The sequence below is a fragment of the Lissotriton helveticus genome, chromosome 1_1, assembly GCF_964261635.1.
Source record: "Lissotriton helveticus chromosome 1_1, aLisHel1.1, whole genome shotgun sequence".
Classification (NCBI taxonomy): Eukaryota; Metazoa; Chordata; class Amphibia; order Caudata; family Salamandridae; genus Lissotriton; species Lissotriton helveticus.
The window spans coordinates 174535731-174557540 of record NC_136057.1 but is presented as its reverse complement, the minus strand read 5'-3'; the positions used below and the strand labels follow the sequence as shown (position 1 = coordinate 174557540).

Here is a 21810-nt window from a genome sequence, read left to right as displayed (position 1 = left end):
CTCATTGAGCCTCTCAGTGCAACACTCCCTTGTTGGGTGACACTGCAAACCTGTCTCCTCTAGTGCACGGGTCCCTGCCTCATCTCCAGTGTGCACTGTGGGTCATTGTGCCCTTTTCAGTGTGCACGGAAGGAGTCTCTATACCCTGCAGTGACAGCATGCGCCTCTCTCTCTCAGTGGAACACTCCCCTGTAGTCTGTCCTACAAGCCTCTGTCCCCTCTAGTGCACGGGCTCCCTGCCTCACCCGCAGTGTGCACTGTGCGTCCTTGTGCCCCTTCCAGGGTGCACTGCAGGCCTCTCTATACCCTACAGTGACACTATGAGTCTCTCTCAGTGGAACACTCCCCATGTCACCCCTGTCAGAAAGCCTCTGTCACCTCTAGTGCATGAGATCTGTCCCTGACCCGCAGTGTGCACTGTGAGTCATTGTTCACCTTCCAGTGTGCACTGCAGGACTCTCTATACCCTGCAGTGCACTCATTGAGCCTCTCAGTGCAACACTCCCTTGTTGGGTGACACTGCAAACCTGTCTCCTCTAGTGCACGGGTCCCTGCCTCATCTCCAGTGTGCACTGTGGGTCATTGTGCCCTTTTCAGTGTGCACGGAAGGAGTCTCTATACCCTGCAGTGACAGCATGCGCCTCTCTCTCTCAGTGGAACACTCCCCTGTAGTCTGTCCTACAAGCCTCTGTCCCCTCTAGTGCACGGGCTCCCTGCCTTACCCGCAGTGTGCACTGTGAGTCATTGTTCACCTTCCAGTGTGCACTGCAGGACTCTCTATACCCTGCAGTGACACTATGAGTCTCTCTCAGTGGAACACTCCCCCGTCACCCCTGTCAGAAAGCCTCTGTCACCTCTAGTGCATGAGATCTGTCCCTGACCCGCAGTGTGCACTGTGAGTCATTGTTCACCTTCCAGTGTGCACTGCAGGACTCTCTATACCCTGCAGTGCACTCATTGAGCCTCTCAGTGCAACACTCCCTTGTAGGGTGACACTGCAAACCTGTCTCCTCTAGTGCACGGGTCCCTGCCTCATCTCCAGTGTGCACTGTGGGTCATTGTGCCCTTTTCAGTGTGCACGGAAGGAGTCTCTATACCCTGCAGTGACAGCATGCGCCTCTCTCTCTCAGTGGAACACTCCCCTGTAGTCTGTCATACAAGCCTCTGTCCCCTCTAGTGCACGGGCTCCCTGCCTCACCCGCAGTGTGCACTGTGCGTCCTTGTGCCCCTTCCAGTGTGCACTGCAGGCCTCTCTATACCCTACAGTGACACTATGAGTCTCTCTCAGTGGAACACTCCCCTGTCACCCCTGTCAGAAAGCCTCTGTCACCTCTAGTGCATGAGATCTGTCCTTGACCCGCAGTGTGCACTGTGAGTCATTGTTCACCTTCCAGTGTGCACTGCAGGACTCTCTATACCCTGCAGTGCACTCATTGAGCCTCTCAGTGCAACACTCCCTTGTAGGGTACACTGCAAACCTGTCTCCTCTAGTGCACGGGTCCCTGCCTCATCTCCAGTGTGCACTGTGGGTCATTGTGCCCTTTTCAGTGTGCACGGAAGGAGTCTCTATACCCTGCAGTGACAGCATGCGCCTCTCTCTCTCTCAGTGGAACACTCCCCTGTAGTCTGTCATACAAGCCTCTGTCCCCTCTAGTGCACGGGCTCCCTGCCTCACCCGCAGTGTGCACTGTGAGTCCTTGTGCCCCTTCCAGTGTGCACTGCAGGCCTCTCTATACCCTACAGTGACACTATGAGTCTCTCTCAGTGGAACACTCCCCATGTCACCCCTGTCAGAAAGCCTCTGTCACCTCTAGTGCATGAGATCTGTCCCTGACCCGCAGTGTGCACTGTGAGTCATTGTTCACCTTCCAGTGTGCACTGCAGGACTCTCTATACCCTGCAGTGCACTCATTGAGCCTCTCAGTGCAACACTCCCTTGTAGGGTGACACTGCAAACCTGTCTCCTCTAGTGCACGGGTCCCTGCCTCATCTCCAGTGTGCACTGTGGGTCATTGTGCCCTTTTCAGTGTGCACGGAAGGAGTCTCTATACCCTGCAGTGACAGCATGCGCCTCTCTCTCTCAGTGGAACACTCCCCTGTAGTCTGTCCTACAAGCCTCTGTCCCCTCTAGTGCACGGGCTCCCTGCCTCACCCGCAGTGTGCACTGTGCGTCCTTGTGCCCCTTCCAGGGTGCACTGCAGGCCTCTCTATACCCTACAGTGACACTATGAGTCTCTCTCAGTGGAACACTCCCCATGTCACCCCTGTCAGAAAGCCTCTGTCACCTCTAGTGCATGAGATCTGCCCCTGACCCGCAGTGTGCACTGTGAGTCATTGTTCACCTTCCAGTGTGCACTGCAGGACTCTCTATACCCTGCAGTGCACTCATTGAGCCTCTCAGTGCAACACTCCCTTGTAGGGTGACACTGCAAACCTGTCTCCTCTAGTGCACGGGTCCCTGCCTCACCCGCAGTGTGCACTGTGCGTCCTTGTGCCCCTTCCAGGGTGCACTGCAGGCCTCTCTATACCCTACAGTGACACTATGAGTCTCTCTCAGTGGAACACTCCCCCGTCACCCCTGTCAGAAAGCCTCTGTCACCTCTAGTGCATGAGATCTGTCCCTGACCTGCAGTGTGCACTGTGAGTCATTGTTCACCTTCCAGTGTGCACTGCAGGACTCTCTATACCCTGCAGTGCACTCATTGAGCCTCTCAGTGCAACACTCCCTTGTAGGGTGACACTGCAAACCTGTCTCCTCTAGTGCACGGGTCCCTGCCTCATCTCCAGTGTGCACTGTGGGTCATTGTGCCCTTTTCAGTGTGCACGGAAGGAGTCTCTATACCCTGCAGTGACAGCATGCGCCTCTCTCTCTCAGTGGAACACTCCCCTGTAGTCTGTCCTACAAGCCTCTGTCCCCTCTAGTGCACGGGCTCCCTGCCTCACCCGCAGTGTGCACTGTGCGTCCTTGTGCCCCTTCCAGGGTGCACTGCAGGCCTCTCTATACCCTACAGTGACACTATGAGTCTCTCTCAGTGGAACACTCCCCATGTCACCCCTGTCAGAAAGCCTCTGTCACCTCTAGTGCATGAGATCTGTCCCTGACCCGCAGTGTGCACTGTGAGTCATTGTTCACCTTCCAGTGTGCACTGCAGGACTCTCTATACCCTGCAGTGCACTCATTGAGCCTCTCAGTGCAACACTCCCTTGTTGGGTGACACTGCAAACCTGTCTCCTCTAGTGCACGGGTCCCTGCCTCATCTCCAGTGTGCACTGTGGGTCATTGTGCCCTTTTCAGTGTGCACGGAAGGAGTCTCTATACCCTGCAGTGACAGCATGCGCCTCTCTCTCTCAGTGGAACACTCCCCTGTAGTCTGTCCTACAAGCCTCTGTCCCCTCTAGTGCACGGGCTCCCTGCCTCACCCGCAGTGTGCACTGTGCGTCCTTGTGCCCCTTCCAGGGTGCACTGCAGGCCTCTCTATACCCTACAGTGACACTATGAGTCTCTCTCAGTGGAACACTCCCCATGTCACCCCTGTCAGAAAGCCTCTGTCACCTCTAGTGCATGAGATCTGTCCCTGACCCGCAGTGTGCACTGTGAGTCATTGTTCACCTTCCAGTGTGCACTGCAGGACTCTCTATACCCTGCAGTGCACTCATTGAGCCTCTCAGTGCAACACTCCCTTGTTGGGTGACACTGCAAACCTGTCTCCTCTAGTGCACGGGTCCCTGCCTCATCTCCAGTGTGCACTGTGGGTTATTGTGCCCTTTTCAGTGTGCACGGAAGGAGTCTCTATACCCTGCAGTGACAGCATGCGCCTCTCTCTCTCAGTGGAACACTCCCCTGTAGTCTGTCCTACAAGCCTCTGTCCCCTCTAGTGCACGGGCTCCCTGCCTTACCCGCAGTGTGCACTGTGAGTCATTGTTCACCTTCCAGTGTGCACTGCAGGACTCTCTATACCCTGCAGTGACACTATGAGTCTCTCTCAGTGGAACACTCCCCCGTCACCCCTGTCAGAAAGCCTCTGTCACCTCTAGTGCATGAGATCTGTCCCTGACCCGCAGTGTGCACTGTGAGTCATTGTTCACCTTCCAGTGTGCACTGCAGGACTCTCTATACCCTGCAGTGCACTCATTGAGCCTCTCAGTGCAACACTCCCTTGTAGGGTGACACTGCAAACCTGTCTCCTCTAGTGCACGGGTCCCTGCCTCATCTCCAGTGTGCACTGTGGGTCATTGTGCCCTTTTTAGTGTGCACGGAAGGAGTCTCTATACCCTGCAGTGACAGCATGCGCCTCTCTCTCTCAGTGGAACACTCCCCTGTAGTCTGTCATACAAGCCTCTGTCCCCTCTAGTGCACGGGCTCCCTGCCTCACCCGCAGTGTGCACTGTGCGTCCTTGTGCCCCTTCCAGTGTGCACTGCAGGCCTCTCTATACCCTACAGTGACACTATGAGTCTCTCTCAGTGGAACACTCCCCTGTCACCCCTGTCAGAAAGCCTCTGTCACCTCTAGTGCATGAGATCTGTCCTTGACCCGCAGTGTGCACTGTGAGTCATTGTTCACCTTCCAGTGTGCACTGCAGGACTCTCTATACCCTGCAGTGCACTCATTGAGCCTCTCAGTGCAACACTCCCTTGTAGGGTACACTGCAAACCTGTCTCCTCTAGTGCACGGGTCCCTGCCTCATCTCCAGTGTGCACTGTGGGTCATTGTGCCCTTTTCAGTGTGCACGGAAGGAGTCTCTATACCCTGCAGTGACAGCATGCGCCTCTCTCTCTCTCAGTGGAACACTCCCCTGTAGTCTGTCATACAAGCCTCTGTCCCCTCTAGTGCACGGGCTCCCTGCCTCACCCGCAGTGTGCACTGTGAGTCCTTGTGCCCCTTCCAGTGTGCACTGCAGGCCTCTCTATACCCTACAGTGACACTATGAGTCTCTCTCAGTGGAACACTCCCCATGTCACCCCTGTCAGAAAGCCTCTGTCACCTCTAGTGCATGAGATCTGTCCCTGACCCGCAGTGTGCACTGTGAGTCATTGTTCACCTTCCAGTGTGCACTGCAGGACTCTCTATACCCTGCAGTGCACTCATTGAGCCTCTCAGTGCAACACTCCCTTGTAGGGTGACACTGCAAACCTGTCTCCTCTAGTGCATGGGTCCCTGCCTCATCTCCAGTGTGCACTGTGGGTCATTGTGCCCTTTTCAGTGTGCACGGAAGGAGTCTCTATACCCTGCAGTGACAGCATGCGCCTCTCTCTCTCAGTGGAACACTCCCCTGTAGTCTGTCATACAAGCCTCTGTCCCCTCTAGTGCACGGGCTCCCTGCCTCACCCGCAGTGTGCACTGTGAGTCCTTGTGCCCCTTCCAGGGTGCACTGCAGGCCTCTCTATACCCTACAGTGACACTATGAGTCTCTCTCAGTGGAACACTCCCCATGTCACCCCTGTCAGAAAGCCTCTGTCACCTCTAGTGCATGAGATCTGTCCCTGACCCGCAGTGTGCACTGTGAGTCATTGTTCACCTTCCAGTGTGCACTGCAGGACTCTCTATACCCTGCAGTGCACTCATTGAGCCTCTCAGTGCAACACTCCCTTGTAGGGTGACACTGCAAACCTGTCTCCTCTAGTGCACGGGTCCCTGCCTCATCTCCAGTGTGCACTGTGGGTCATTGTGCCCTTTTCAGTGTGCACGGAAGGAGTCTCTATACCCTGCAGTGACAGCATGCGCCTCTCTCTCTCAGTGGAACACTCCCCTGTAGTCTGTCCTACAAGCCTCTGTCCCCTCTAGTGCACGGGCTCCCTGCCTCACCCGCAGTGTGCACTGTGCGTCCTTGTGCCCCTTCCAGTGTGCACTGCAGGCCTCTCTATACCCTACAGTGACACTATGAGTCTCTCTCAGTGGAACACTCCCCATGTCACCCCTGTCAGAAAGCCTCTGTCACCTCTAGTGCATGAGATCTGTCCCTGACCCGCAGTGTGCACTGTGAGTCATTGTTCACCTTCCAGTGTGCACTGCAGGACTCTCTATACCCTGCAGTGCACTCATTGAGCCGCTCAGTGCAACACTCCCTTGTAGGGTGACACTGCAAACCTGTCTCCTCTAGTGCATGGGTCCCTGCCTCATCTCCAGTGTGCACTGTGGGTCATTGTGCCCTTTTCAGTGTGCACGGAAGGAGTCTCTATACCCTGCAGTGACAGCATGCGCCTCTCTCTCTCAGTGGAACACTCCCCTGTAGTCTGTCCTACAAGCCTCTGTCCCCTCTAGTGCACGGGCTCCCTGCCTCACCCGCAGTGTGCACTGTGCGTTCTTGTGCCCCTTCCAGTGTGCACTGCAGGCCTCTCTATACCCTACAGTGACACTATGAGTCTCTCTCAGTGGAACACTCCCCCGTCACCCCTGTCAGAAAGCCTCTGTCACCTCTAGTGCATGAGATCTGTCCCTGACCCGCAGTGTGCACTGTGAGTCATTGTTCACCTTCCAGTGTGCACTGCAGGACTCTCTATACCCTGCAGTGCACTCATTGAGCCTCTCAGTGCAACACTCCCTTGTAGGGTGACACTGCAAACCTGTCTCCTCTAGTGCACGGGTCCCTGCCTCATCTCCAGTGTGCACTGTGGGTCATTGTGCCCTTTTCAGTGTGCACGGAAGGAGTCTCTATACCCTGCAGTGACAGCATGCGCCTCTCTCTCTCAGTGGAACACTCCCCTGTAGTCTGTCCTACAAGCCTCTGTCCCCTCTAGTGCACGGGCTCCCTGCCTCACCCGCAGTGTGCACTGTGCGTCCTTGTGCCCCTTCCAGGGTGCACTGCAGGCCTCTCTATACCCTACAGTGACACTATGAGTCTCTCTCAGTGGAACACTCCCCATGTCACCCCTGTCAGAAAGCCTCTGTCACCTCTAGTGCATGAGATCTGTCCCTGACCCGCAGTGTGCACTGTGAGTCATTGTTCACCTTCCAGTGTGCACTGCAGGACTCTCTATACCCTGCAGTGCACTCATTGAGCCTCTCAGTGCAACACTCCCTTGTAGGGTGACACTGCAAACCTGTCTCCTCTAGTGCATGGGTCCCTGCCTCATCTCCAGTGTGCACTGTGGGTCATTGTGCCCTTTTCAGTGTGCACGGAAGGAGTCTCTATACCCTGCAGTGACAGCATGCGCCTCTCTCTCTCAGTGGAACACTCCCCTGTAGTCTGTCCTACAAGCCTCTGTCCCCTCTAGTGCACGGGCTCCCTGCCTCACCCGCAGTGTGCACTGTGCGTCCTTGTGCCCCTTCCAGTGTGCACTGCAGGCCTCTCTATACCCTACAGTGACACTATGAGTCTCTCTCAGTGGAACACTCCCCCGTCACCCCTGTCAGAAAGCCTCTGTCACCTCTAGTGCATGAGATCTGTCCCTGACCCGCAGTGTGCACTGTGAGTCATTGTTCACCTTCCAGTGTGCACTGCAGGACTCTCTATACCCTGCAGTGCACTCATTGAGCCTCTCAGTGCAACACTCCCTTGTAGGGTGACACTGCAAACCTGTCTCCTCTAGTGCACGGGTCCCTGCCTCATCTCCAGTGTGCACTGTGGGTCATTGTGCCCTTTTCAGTGTGCACGGAAGGAGTCTCTATACCCTGCAGTGACAGCATGCGCCTCTCTCTCTCAGCGGAACACTCCCCTGTAGTCTGTCATACAAGCCTCTGTCCCCTCTAGTGCACGGGCTCCCTGCCTCACCCGCAGTGTGCACTGTGCGTCCTTGTGCCCCTTCCAGGGTGCACTGCAGGCCTCTCTATACCCTACAGTGACACTATGAGTCTCTCTCAGTGGAACACTCCCCCGTCACCCCTGTCAGAAAGCCTCTGTCACCTCTAGTGCATGAGATCTGTCCCTGACCCGCAGTGTGCACTGTGAGTCATTGTTCACCTTCCAGTGTGCACTGCAGGACTCTCTATACCCTGCAGTGCACTCATTGAGCCTCTCAGTGCAACACTCCCTTGTAGGGTGACACTGCAAACCTGTCTCCTCTAGTGCACGGGTCCCTGCCTCATCCGCAGTGTGCACTGTGAGATGGTTGTGGCTGTTCCACTCCAAGGCTGACCTGGTCTGTATGTTTCGCGTGAAATCTGATGCCATTTGTTGTCTGGAGGTACATGTTGCAGCATCTCTGTGTGATTGTCACCCTATTTGTGCCTGTGATCTTTGTGTGCACTGTGCGTCATTTGTGCCCTCTTCAGTGTGCACTGCACGACTCTCTATACCCTGCAGTGACAGCATGAGTCTCTCTCAGTGCAATGAATAATTAATATTCATGAGGTAGAAAGCAAATTGTGACACTCTCTGATTGGACACAATCCCAGGGATCGTGGCCTGAAAGAGCCAGCAGACCATAGGATTCCATTTAATAAATACAAACTTTTTTATTTTTTTAAAGCAGTCCAATTCTCGTGAAAGTGGCGTCTTTAAATCAAAACACGTTTTCTTTTTTAAAAAAAAGTTTCTCTGAGAGTTGCATTGGTCCCCTGGACCTATGCCTACTCCCCTCAAAATGTTCCCCACAATTTACAAATGGGAAGGGGTTCAAAGGGGGCGCCTTCCCTTTGCAGATGAATTATCACCGACCCCACCACGGGAGTCGGTAACTTTTCAATGGTTTACGATTGGAATTGCAGTTTGAACCCATTTATAAGTATAGCTCCTTCCTCATTTGATGCTGGTTTCTTTGATCGGCCTCCTCTTTGCAACAACTAATCTCGTCTATTGATTCTCTGCAGTATAAAATAACATTATCTCTCCGTCTGAAATAAATCCTATTAACTTATACCCTTTAAAGAAAACAAATGACATATGTTTTCCCTTTTATTGAACACTAAATCAGAAGGTAGCTCACTTCTGTCAAGTCCCTCTCCCAAGGGTGGGCGGGAGACATAGGGCTGCCCTCTGTGCCTTTCATAAAATCACGTTGCTCTATGCAGTAAATCTATGAGAATTGACATTTTATGGCAAGACACGAGGCTAGCATTATGCATTTTCAAAGTCTTTCAAAGTACAGCTTGTACCATGAAGTAATGGGTTTAAAATTAAATTTCCTAAACACATCAGCATTAGACCTATCTGCTGCCATTAAAGTAAAAATATGGGATCGGTGTCCAGTTGAAATCAGCTGGTAGTAGTTGGAAAATAACTTCTTTCTACTAGCTATGCGCCCTGGTTCCTTCTTCCTTTTATGTACAAGGGTTCTATCTCCCACGCACCCCTGGCATGGATGTATGATGTTACAACGCATATATGTACATCGCGGTACATTACATCGCGGTTTTTACAACGCAAGTCGTTACAACGACTTGCGTTCGAGGGCGCTGGACTTAGGAGTAGTATCATTTACTATTCCAACTCCAGTCTACATACAGTAGGAAAGGTGTTGGATAGTAAAATATACTATTCCTTGTCCTAGAGCGCCATTCAGTGCAAGTTGTTGTAACGACTTGCATTGTGAAAATCACGATGTAATAGCATCGCAATGTAATCCCCGCGTTGTAAACGATGTTCCCCCCTGGCATATGCCCACAGGCATCAATTGGGGGTCGCCAGGGGTCAAAGATGAGACCCTTGACTTTCTGCTTGTGACCCTGGGGCTCCCCTTGTGACCCTTGGCTAAGAGAGCCCACTGGGCAATACAATAATGAGACAGCAGCATGTTTTGATGATGCAGCTCTCAGCCCCTTATTTCATTTGGCCTTCAGAAACCTGCAATGTGCTCTGGTCTCACAAGTGAAACTGGAATTGCTTTTGACTCTTAGGAGAGTGGGGGGGGCTTTTTTCAGACTGAGGGTGGGCTACCCGGAAGTGGATGAGTGGATACGTTACTTTGGGCTTCAAAGTGGCATGGAAGAAGTTTTCGGTCTGAATTAAAAGTTAAAATAAGACCAGGGAGTGCCATGGTGAATAAGGGGCCCGATTCACAGAACCAACTTAAGACAAAATCCTAAACTTACTACTTTTGGTATTCACAAAAGTTAGGATTTTGTCTTAAGTTTGTCTAACTTAAGACAAAATCCTAACTTCTGTGAATACCAAAAGTAGTAAGTTTAGGATTTTGTCTCAAGTTAGTTCTGTGAATCAGGCCCAAGATCTCAGATGTGTGACATCACTCAACAAAAGGAATCAGAAGTGTGCAAAGCAGCCCACGCACCAGGGCCTAATGTTTGCACCTTCGCCCTTCCTTGACTCAAGCCACTGTGGCACAGTGACCTGGACACCTCTCGTTCCCTGCCCCAGAACTGGGCCTGCATCATCCGTGGTCTATGAGGAGCTCTGAAGCACCAGAGAACCAGGCACAGGTGAGGCAGTCAGATGAGGGGAGCTGAAGGAACTGAGGGTGACACTCTTTCTACACAGGTTCTAGAGCTCTCTAGTAGCTTACCTAATCTGAGTTTTAACCGTGCATTCTGGTACTTGTAGTGCTGGGTTTAGATTGGGGTAGACAAAACTACCAGCAACAGATAAAATATGGACTGGGGCAGTGGCGTAGTAAGCACTTTGGCCGCCCGTGGCGGTCCTTGTGTATGCCGCCCGCTGCGGCATACACGGGGAGTGTTACACTAATACATTATATGTCAAGCAGGGTGCATGAGAGAGGCTAAACGGGCAGTGGAAAGGGAGCCGAATTCGAATTGGTAGGGGTAAGAAGTGAGAAAAATCACAACATTTTGTAAAATAACCAGTGTTTTTGAAGACTTTTAAAACAGGGAGCGAGTGTGAGTGTGTTTTTGTTTGTGTGTATGGAATAATTCCTGGCGAGGAAATCCAACAGATACCTCACCATACACGACTGAAAGCACCTGGACCCAACTATTTACCAGAAAATACATTTACTAGGGGGGTTTAACCCCCCCCCCCCCCCAGCACCCCCTCTTGAAGTTACCCCTCTGGCTATCCCCCTACTTAGACTTCCTCTGACCATATGCAATGCACTGCTGCTATTGCAATACTAGGGCCCTGAGTATAATTGTGGCAGAGAGGACACGCCTTCACAAACGTGACAGATATCCCTTCCGCCGTCTTACAAGTACCATTAAAGCATATGGTACGAGTGAGGATAGAGATGCGGTGTGAGAGCTCTCTGCTACTCTTCATGCTGGGATAGTAGTTGTGTATGTTATGAGTGAGGATAGAGGTGTGGTGTGAGAGCTCTGTGATACTCTTCATGCTGGGATAGTAGTTGTGTATGGTACGAGTGAGGATAGAGATGCGGTGGGAGAGCTCTCTGCTACTCTTTGTGCTAGGATAGTAGTTGTGTACGGTACTAGTGAGGATAGAGATGCGGTGTGAGAGCTCTGTGCTAGCCTTCGTGCTGGGATAGTAGTTGTGTACGGTACGAGTGAGGATAGAGATGCGGTGTGAGAGCTCTGTGCTAGCCTTCGTGCTGGGATAGTAGTCGTGTATGGTACGAGTGAGGATAGAGATGTGGTGTGAGAGCTCTGTGCTAGCCTTTGTGCTGGTATAGTAGTCGTGTATGGTACAAGTGAGGATAGAGATGCGATGTGGGAGTTCTCTACTAGCCTTCGTGCTGGGATAGTATTCGTGTATGGTACGAGTGAGGATAGAGGTGCGGTATGAGAGCTCTGTGCTAGCCTTCGTGCTGGGATAGTAGTTGTGTATGGTACGAGTGAGGATAGAGGTGCGGTGTGAGAGCTCTGTGCTAGCCTTCGTGCTGGGATAGGAGTTGTGTATGGTACGAGTGAAGATAGAGATGCGGTGAGAGAGCTCTCTGCTACTCTTCGTGCTGGGATAGTAGTTGTGTACGGTACGAGTGAGGATAGAGATGTGGGGTGAGAGCTCTATGCTAGCCTTCGTGCTGGGATAGTAGTTGTGTACAGTACGAGTGAGGATAGAGATGCGGTGTGAGAGCTCTGTGCTAGCCTTCGTGCTGGGATAGTAGTCGTGTATGGTACGAGTGAGGATAGAGATGCGGTGTGAGAGCTCTGTGCTAGCCTTCGTGCTGGGATAGTAGTCGTGTATGGTACGAGTGATGATAGAGATGTGGTGTGAGGACTCTGTGCTAGCCTTCGTGCTGGGATAGTAGTGGTGTATGGTACGAGTGAGGATAGAGATGCAGTGTGAGAGCTCCCTGCTAGCCTTCGTGTTGGGATAGTAGTCGTGCATGGTACGAATGAGGATAGAGATGTGGTGTGAGAGCTCTGTGCTAGCCTTCGTGCTGGTATAGTAGCCGTGTATGGTACAAGTGAGGATAGAGATGCGGTGTGGGAGTTCTCTACTAGCCTTCGTGCTGGGATAGTAGTCGTGTATGGTACGAGTGAGGATAGAGGTGCGGTATGAGAGCTCTGTGCTAGCCTTCGTGCTGGGATAGTAGTTGTATATGGTACGAGTGAGGATAGAGGTGCGGTTTCAGAGCTCTGTGCTAGCCTTCGTGCTGGGATAGGAGTTGTGTATGGTAAGATTGAGGATCGAGATGCGGTGTGAGCGCTCTCTACTACCCTTCGTTATGGGATAGTAGTTGTGTATGGTATGAGTGAGTCTGGAGATGCGGTGTGAGAGCTCTGCGCTAGTAGGTGTGTATGGTACAAGTGAGGATAGAGACGTGGTGTGAGAGCTATCTGCTAGCCTTTGTGGTGGGACAGTAGTTGTGTATGGTACGAGTGAGGATAGAGGTGCGGTGTGAGAGCTCTCTGCTAGCCTTCGTGCTGGGATAGTAGGTGTGAATGGTACGAGTGAGGATAGAGGTGCGGTGTGAGAGCTCTGTGCTACTCTTCGTGCTCGGATAGTAGTCGTGCATGGTACGAGTGAGGCTGGAGATGCGGTGTGAGAGCTCTGTGCTACCCTTAGTGCTGGGGTAGTATTCATGCATGGGACAAGTGAGGAAAGAGATGCAGTGTGAAGACTCTGGCTAGACTTACGGCCTTATTATGTTCCTGGTGGATGGGATACTACGTCACAAATGTAATGGTTATCCAGTCCGCTGTATTACAAGTTCCATAGGATTTAACGGTACTTGTACGACGGCGGATGAGATGTCTGTCCCGTTTGTGAAGGAGTGTCCTTTCCTACACAAAACAATCCTGCATGCAACATAAGCACCTGTGCACCATGGTGCAAGGGTGCCTGTGTTGCTGCTAGGCTGCCAAAAGGGCGTCAGCGCAAGGGAAAGGACAAGAATGCGCCTTATTAACTTAAATATGGTGCATTCCTGCTAGTTCCCTGCCATGAAGTGCAGTGCAGCAAAATGACTTGCAGCGCTGCACTGCATGACATCCTCATAAACGAGACCCTAAATGCATTGAGAGCAGCCCCCGCTACTCTCAGCTATCTTATCATTGGAAGATTTTGAACCCAATTCATTTTTAGCTCTGAGATATTGTCATAGCCTTCATTGTGCCCCTCCGTAAGTATCAACAGAGTCTGATCTGTAACATGCACTATTACACGCCTACAGAGACATCTCCAGTTCTTTCACTGAAATAGAGGTATTTCTCCTTGTTACGCCTACCCTGGAAAGGTGCAATATTTTAGCCCTTCCTCAGGTTTGCAAGTTCCTGTAAATCTGGAGCTGCGTCAAAATCCATGGGAGTTCCGTGGGAACAGCCATGCAATTTCCTGGGAATGTTTACCCAGGGCAGAGTAATGCAACGCAGCACTTTGCACTGCGTTGAGTTACTCCGGATTTTTGAAGCCATATAAAGTGGCTTTGCATGGCTTTAAAAATCTGACTTAGAGGTTTGCATCACGCACATACCACATTGTGTGGTGCAAACGTGACACAACCCTCTCATAAATGAGGCTCAAAGTGGCAGATTTACAAGCTCATTGCGTCGCTTTTACGCCACCGTTGCGTCACTTTGGTGACCCAGCGGTGGCGCAAAGCCAGCGCCATGCTGCGGGGTATTTACAATGTGACGCATCTGGGAGATGCGTCACGTGGTAAAGCCCTGTGCCACATGTGGGTGTTCGAGATCTATAAATTATAGCTCACCTTCTCCTCATGGAGCTGAGTTATAATTCATCTTTGCCCCCTGATTAGCACTGTTCTTTATTTGCGTTTTTGTTTAAACTGTCAGACATGCTTCTGGGCCCCAGTGATACCTGTAACTGTGGGCAGTCATCCCTCACCCCACCAGGATACGCCTTCCACCCTGCGCTTGCGCGAGTGAGCAGCGTCTCCCAGAGATTTCCTGCACGTTTGGGCGGACGCGCGACTTCACTGATACTCATGCGCGAGTAACTAGCACCCGCATGAGACCTTTTACAAATATGGGCGGGCGATCCACACTGCAACCAAACTCTTGGCGCATGTGCGAGTGATCAGTGCGTAGTGGACGCCGCCAGCACTCCACAGGCTGGCCCCCGTTATTCTTCATTGACTTTGCCTAAGGTGAGAATTCATCTATCTCACACGCTTTCCTTTTAGGGAAAGGAGGCGCCTAGTTATGGTTCAGCCCTGACCCCACACGCCCTGTTCTTTTTCAGATTCTTCTTCTCCCCTGTGAGCAAAATACCTCCCTAAAAGAAACCGGCTAATGTGCTAAGTTCCAACCCAAGTCGCTGGACTTCTGTGAAACAGGTACTTTCCTCGACAGTTCTCTGTGACATGTTAAATTGCATTTTCATAGTAACCGTCCGCCCTCATACTCTGTTGTCTTAATTAATAAGCGAAACAACGCACCCTGTGACTTTAGACACACGTTTCCGCTTCTACTGAGTGTCTCCCTTAAGTCCACATTTAAGCAACGATGAATTGATTACTCCCCTGCCGGAAAGAAGTCCGACAGGACTCTTCTAACCTGCCAGTTTTTTCCTTTCTTTAGTCAGAAACTCAATTTCTATGGTTGGGCTTTGAAAAGACTCCCCGATATCCTGGATGTTTAAAGACAACGCTGATCCATCTGCGACCATTGCGTCTCCCTGGACAGGTATCTAGTTTACATGTTTTTTTCAAGCTTTTGATACCCGACCACCCATGATTATTCTGGTACTAAAAAGTCCCCCCGCACTCTCATTTAACCCTTACAGATAACTCTCCTTCTCACCCCCCAGAAACACGTCTCATTTGTGAGTAAGGTAAGTTGAGTGGCTTGATGGTGGTTCACTCACTTGTGTTCTTTCAATTACGATGGTTCATGCTGACAAACGGCAATCATCTCTTTGTCTTTTATAGATTTTCCCCGGCCCTGATGAGAATCCTTCCCTTTCGAGCTACGGGGATTCGAAACGCGTAGGCCCTCACCTTAATAATTGCTCTGTTATGAAACTTAAAAACGTAGAGTGATTCAAAACATTTCTTCACTCTTTAGTGCTTGATATTGTACATATTCTTGTTTAGATTTTGTTGAAAATAGAAAAGTGTAATGAATATATTTTGTCGTGCTACACTGATTGATAATTCAATGTGCTAAGTCGCAGAGCAATTTCTATTTTCCCTGTTTTCCTTTCCCTGCACACTGACACACCGGGATCCACGAGCGTGTCAGGCTTTGTATGAGTGGGTTTATTTTGATTGACTGTGATATGTTTGAATAGAGTGACTGTGTATATCTTCTTCTTTTGGAATTGATTGTGTCCAATTTTTTCTTGTTTTTTTGAAATGTAAATATTTTTCTTGTAAAATGTAAATATTTTCGTGTTTCTATTCTAGAGAAGTAAAAGAGCTATTAAATAGCTAAAAAAAACTCCAGTTGAAACAGTCTGTTCTTCTGTTTGAGTCGAATTATTCATCAGTGTAGGCAAATGTTTTTTGTTATATTGATATAAGTGCTCAGTCTCTCTGATTAGAGCCAGCTCTTGTGTTGTTATTTGATCTTATAGCGGGTTACCCCTCGCGAAGCTTCAATCTTACCACAGATTGTCGTGGTAGATAAGACGGTTTTTCTTATCTTGTATGAACGGCGGGTGAACTTAGACGCCCCTGTCCATTTGTGCTTTGATATTTTGATACAGTTAGTGGTGTTGTTTTGTAATTCATTCCATTTTGTTTCTTTTACACAATTTTTATTTATTCCTCATGGCAGAGAAGGACACCTTTGCATATACAGAAGACCATATTAAGAACCTCTTGAGTGACCCACCTGTGTTTACCTCAGTTTCCCTAAGTGTCTCGGCAACCTCACAAAACGAATCTGAAAAATTGCTTCGTTTGAAAAAGAAGCAAATAAGGACTGACTTACACGGTCATTTTTTGCTTCAACATTTACGAGAAGGTACAATTCCGGGGGGGCTTCAAATCAAGAATATACCGGTTATTTTTGTTGAAGACCCTATTTTTAAAAAAGGTTTCAGCCAAATTGAAACAAAATGCAGTAGGGACCTCATGGTCCTCACTGTGGAAACAGCAGTGCGAATCTCAAGACAAGAACTAGAGGAGATAGCTCAGTTGGAGTCTGAAATAAACAGTAACCCCACGATTTTAGACGCTAAGGCATTATTAGAGAAAGTCTCTAAAGAAATACAGGAATTCAAAGATTACACCATAACACAAAAAACAAACCAGTTCGAAAAAGATAAAAAGAACTTCTCGTTAGAGAACGTGTATCCTTATTTACAACCCGATTTTTATACAAAGGCTGACTCCAGGCGGTATTTACCAGATAATCGTGGTAGATCTAGAAATCAGTTTATCACATTCTCGGATACGTCCTCGTCTGGAGGTGAAAGTGATAATACTAGCAATAATAGTAACAGCAAACCAAATAGAAATCGAAAATGGAACAAAAATCAACAACCTCAAGTCTCCACCCAGAACTCTTTTTTAGGGAGAGGCCAAACCAGACCGAGGGGGAAAGTGAGATGGGAAATGACAACTCGCCGTCAACATTATCAAAATTGAGGGCATCTCCTATCTTCAACCTCTCTTCTAAATCTTTGACCGTGGCAGAAGAGAGTGTCCTCGCAAAAGGATTGACCTTTGTCCCCTCAAAAAGGACAGATTTTGTTAGGATGAAAACTGAGAATTGAGTTTTGCCGTAAACTTAGACTAGTAACGTTCTTTTCAGAGACTCTAGTTCCCCGTCCATCTGAAATAACAGGACTAAGGAAAAAATCTACCTTTTGCCCCCCAGGACACAAAATACCAAAGGAAATATTGATATTTGAAAAGACTGTGCTTTCTGCTATTTCCGAAATGGAAAAGCAGAAAAAATATGTCAAATTCAATATTACAAAGGAACAAACTAAAGCCCTTACTGATTTGCGAAATGACTCTACAGTGACCATAAAACAAGCGGATAAAGGCGGGGCCATTGTGGTTTGTGACACTGTGGATTACACTACAGAAGTACTCAGACAACTTAATGACCCGGTTTGTTATCGCAAGATTAACAAGGACCCTACACTGGAACTACAGAACCAGTTGTTCCCCCTCATTCAAGAGGGGTTCGAGCAAGGCTATGTAGGCCCGAAAGAATTAGAATTCCTGCTGAACAAACATCCTAAGGTACCTTTGTTTTACATCTTACCGAAGGTCCATAAAGACCAAAGTAAACCCCCTGGGCGACCGATTGTAGCAGGCTGTGACTCCCTGCTGGAACCGGTCGCGAAGTACGTTGATTGTTTCCTGAAACAATTTATGCCACTGGTTCCATCATACTTACAAGATACAACCGATTTCATTAACAAACTGGAATCAATCGATTTTGTTGAAGGAGAAGACATATTGGTCACACTAGACGTAACCTCATTGTACACCCAGATCCCCCAGGATGAGGCAGTGGCAGTGCTCACTCACTTCCTGGATCTGAGACCAAGACCAGTACAAGTACCAACTCAATTCCTGGTCAACCTGGCAGCCTTTGCTTTGAAAAAAAAACACTTTTGCTTTGGGAAGGATTTTTACTTTCAAGTAAAAGGAGTGGCGATGGGATGTCCTTTCGCACCGGAATTGGCAGTCCTTTTCATGTCCCTCTATGAAGACACATATGTTCATAACAACAATCCCTTTAAAAATCATATAGGAACATAGCTACGCTTCATAGATGATGTGTTTATGGTTTGGAAGGGAGGAGAAGATGACCTTAAGTCATTCTACCATTGGCTCAATGCACGAACTCCGGATATTAAGTTCAGCTTGGCTTCCTCCCATGAAAGAATATCCTTTCTAGATGTGGAAGTGTTCCCTTGCGAGGGCAAATTAATCACATCACTTTTTGTCAAACCAACTGACCGGAACAAAGCATTGTTGTACTCGAGTAACCACCCGAGAAGCCTTAGAGAGAACCTGCCATACGGCCAATTTCTTCGAGTACGTAGAAACTGTACATCGAATGAAGATTTTAGGTTCCATGCCACAAACCTAGTGTCTAAACTGTGCGATAGAGGCTACCCAAAAAAACTGGTACGCAATTCAATGAAAAGAGCACGATGGACACCGAGGGAAACTCTCTTAGAACGGCGTCACAAGCCACAGCTCAAGCGACAGGTGTGCGTCACAACTTTTTGCCCAAATGCTAACCAACTAAAAAAAGTGATAGGTCAAAATTGGCACTTGGTAAAAAACCTTGATGAGACCTTGAACCAGCCCCCCCTGTTCGCTTTTAAAAAAGAGAACAGTATTGCTAATTTTGTAGTGAAGGCAGCCATCCCAAAGGAAACTGTGCCATCGATTCGCCAAATGTTGGGTCTGAACCCCATTATAGGCCACCACAAATGTGGGACCTGTCTGTGTTGCGACACCACAATTGAGGGAGCCCTGTTCCAGCATAGAGGGGTTTCATGGAAACATGAAACGTTCAGTAACTGCAAATCCATATATGTCATCTATGGGATCCTGTGTACCTGCGGACTCCTGTACATAGGAAAAACTAATCAAGAAGCCCGCCAGAGAATCTCTCAACACAAATCCAGACTAAAAAATCAAGTGGAATCAGCACCCTTGGTTAACCATTGGAATAGACTCAATCACAAAATTTCAGATTTGAGGTGGACCATTATTTCTAAAGTGGAACGTGATCCCAGGGGCGGAGACTTGGACTCTAAACTGTCAAAACGAGAGGCACTGCTTATCGTGAAATTCAACTCAGCAGTCATAGGGCTCAACGAGTTGTCCGAGATCTATAAATTATAGCTCACCTTCTCCTCATGGAGCTGAGTTATAATTCATCTTTGCCCCCTGATTAGCACTGTTCTTTATTTGCGTTTTTGTTTAAACTGTCAGACATGCTTCTGGGCCCCAGTGATACCTGTAACTGTGGGCAGTCATCCCTCACCCCACCAGGATACGCCTTCCACCCTGCGCTTGCGCGAGTGAGCAGCGTCTCCCAGAGATTTCCTGCACGTTTGGGCGGACGCGCGACTTCACTGATACTCATGCGCGAGTAACTAGCACCCGCATGAGACCTTTTACAAATATGGGCGGGCGATCCACACTGCAACCAAACTCATGGCGCATGTGCGAGTGATCAGTGCGTAGTGGACGCCGCCAGCACTCCACAGGCTGGCCCCCGTTATTCTTCATTGACTTTGCCTAAGGTGAGAATTCATCTATCTCACACGCTTTCCTTTTAGGGAAAGGAGGCGCCTAGTTATGGTTCAGCCCTGACCCCACACACCCTGTTCTTTTTCAGATTCTTCTTCTCCCCTGTGAGCAAAATACCTCCCTAAAAGAAACCGGCTAATGTGCTAAGTTCCAACCCAAGTCCCTGGACTTCTGTGAAACAGGTACTTTCCTCGACAGTTCTCTGTGACATGTTAAATTGCATTTTCATAGTAACCGTCCGCCCTCATACTCTGTTGTCTTAATTAATAAGCGAAACAACGCACCCTGTGACTTTAGACACACGTTTCCGCTTCTACTGAGTGTAACCCTTAAGTCCACATTTAAGCAACGATGAATTGATTACTCCCCTGCCGGAAAGAAGTCCGACAGGACTCTTCTAACCTGCCAGTTTTTTCCTTTCTTTAGTCAGAAACTCAATTTCTATGGTTGGGCTTTGAAAAGACTCCCCGATATCCTGGATGTTTAAAGACCACGCTGATCCATCTGCGACCATTGCGTCTCCCTGGACAGGTATCTAGTTTACATGTTTTTTTAAAGCTTTTGATACCCGACCACCCATGATTATTCTGGTACTAAAAAGTCCCCCCGCACTCTCATTTAACCCTTACAGATAACTCTCCTTCTCACCCCCCAGAAACACGTCTCATTTGTGAGTAAGGTAAGCTGAGTGGCTTGATGGTGGTTCACTCACTTGTGTTCTTTCAATTACGATGGTTCATGCTGACAAACGGCAATCATCTCTTTGGCTTTTATAGATTTTCCCCGGCCCTGATGAGAATCCCTCCCTTTCGAGCTACGGGGATTCGAAACGCGTAGGCCCTCACCTTAGTAATTGCTCTGTTATGAAACTTAAAAACGTAGAGTGATTCAAAACATTTCTTCACTCTTTAGTGCTTGATATTGTACATATTCTTGTTTAGATTTTGTTGAAAATAGAAAAGTGTAATGAATATATTTTGTCGTGCTACACTGATTGATAATTCAATGTGCTAAGTCGCAGAGCAATTTCTATTTTCCCTGTTTTCCTTTCCCTGCACACTGACACACCGGGATCCACGAGCGTGTCAGGCTTTGTATGAGTGGGTTTATTTTGATTGACTGTGATATGTTTGAATAGAGTGACTGTGTATATCTTCTTCTTTTGGAATTGATTGTGTCCAATTTTTTCTTGTTTTTTTGAAATGTAAATATTTTTCTTGTAAAATGTAAATATTTTCGTGTTTCTATTCTAGAGAAGTAAAAGAGCTATTAAATAGCTAAAAAAACTCCAGTTGAAACAGTCTGTTCTTCTGTTTGAGTCGAATTATTCATCAGTGTAGGCAAATGTTTTTTGTTATATTGATACATGTGGGTGTTCCGGCACAGGGGGGGGGGCGTTACAGCACAGGAATGCCTCCTAAAAGTGGCTGAGTGAAATCTACAAGATTTCACTAAGTCACTTTTAAAGCCATGCTGCGTCAAAATTCTGCGCCTGCTTGAAGCCTGCACCTGCGTCACGCTTGCGACGCAACTCCAGCAATGCGCCACCTTTAGACAGGTGCGTCATGCATCTGTCCATCCGTGCGCCATGGTGCACTGCATTGTAAATGTGGCGCATCAGTGGTGGTGCACGGGTGGGCAGATGCATCACAACTCTTCTGGCGCATCCCTGCTGATTAGCAGAGATGCGCCAGAAGTTGTAAATCTGCCCCTTAGTGTCCAGTGCATCCAGTATCTATATAATTAGTAAATAAGAAAATTCTAACAGTTGATGAATACTATTGAGTCAGTAGAACACCTGTATGAATCCCCCCCACCACGCTCAGTGTGGGTCTTCCTGTCCTGTCATGGGTTGTGGATGACTTACCTGTCGGGATGCATGTTTACCCATCGCCTCCGCTGAGGCCTAATAATTGCTGCCCTTCCTGTCTGGTGAGAAGGGACCAGGCAAACATCTCACCCTCATCATCAATGTCAAGCAGGGTTGGATGCTTTTCCCTTCCTCCCTACACTGGTGTTTTGTGTACAGTCCCTGTCGGGCCATGCTGGGTCCTGGAAAGGCTGCAGACCCAATTCCATACAGCACTGGGTCCCAACCTGTGGCCCGAGGACCCCTGCAGGTCTGCGACGCCTCCTCAGGGGGTCCTCCACTACTTAGAAAATTAAATAACATTAATTAATTAAGTGCATATAAATAAAGAAGCTAAATGTACACTTGAAAATTTTAAAACGCACTGTAAATGTGAAGGAATTTGAAAGTAGCGGCTAAAAGTATCCTCAGATTGATTTGAGGGAGCCGTGCAGGTGCGTCAAGCAGAATATAGTATCGAATACGAGTGGCCGCGATTGAATTTCGA

The 21810-nt window shown here is 48.9% G+C and overlaps 1 long non-coding RNA gene across 1 annotated transcript; it reads left to right on the top strand.

Moving 5' to 3' along the window:
• Window positions 1-19518: 19518 nt before the first annotated feature.
• On the top strand, window positions 19519-21526 carry LOC144768440 (uncharacterized). The gene is made up of 3 exons (XR_013598546.1): window positions 19519-19635; window positions 19880-19984; window positions 20085-21526. It is a non-coding gene; the product is annotated as an uncharacterized LOC144768440 (long non-coding RNA).
• The last annotated feature ends 284 nt before the right edge of the window (window positions 21527-21810 follow it).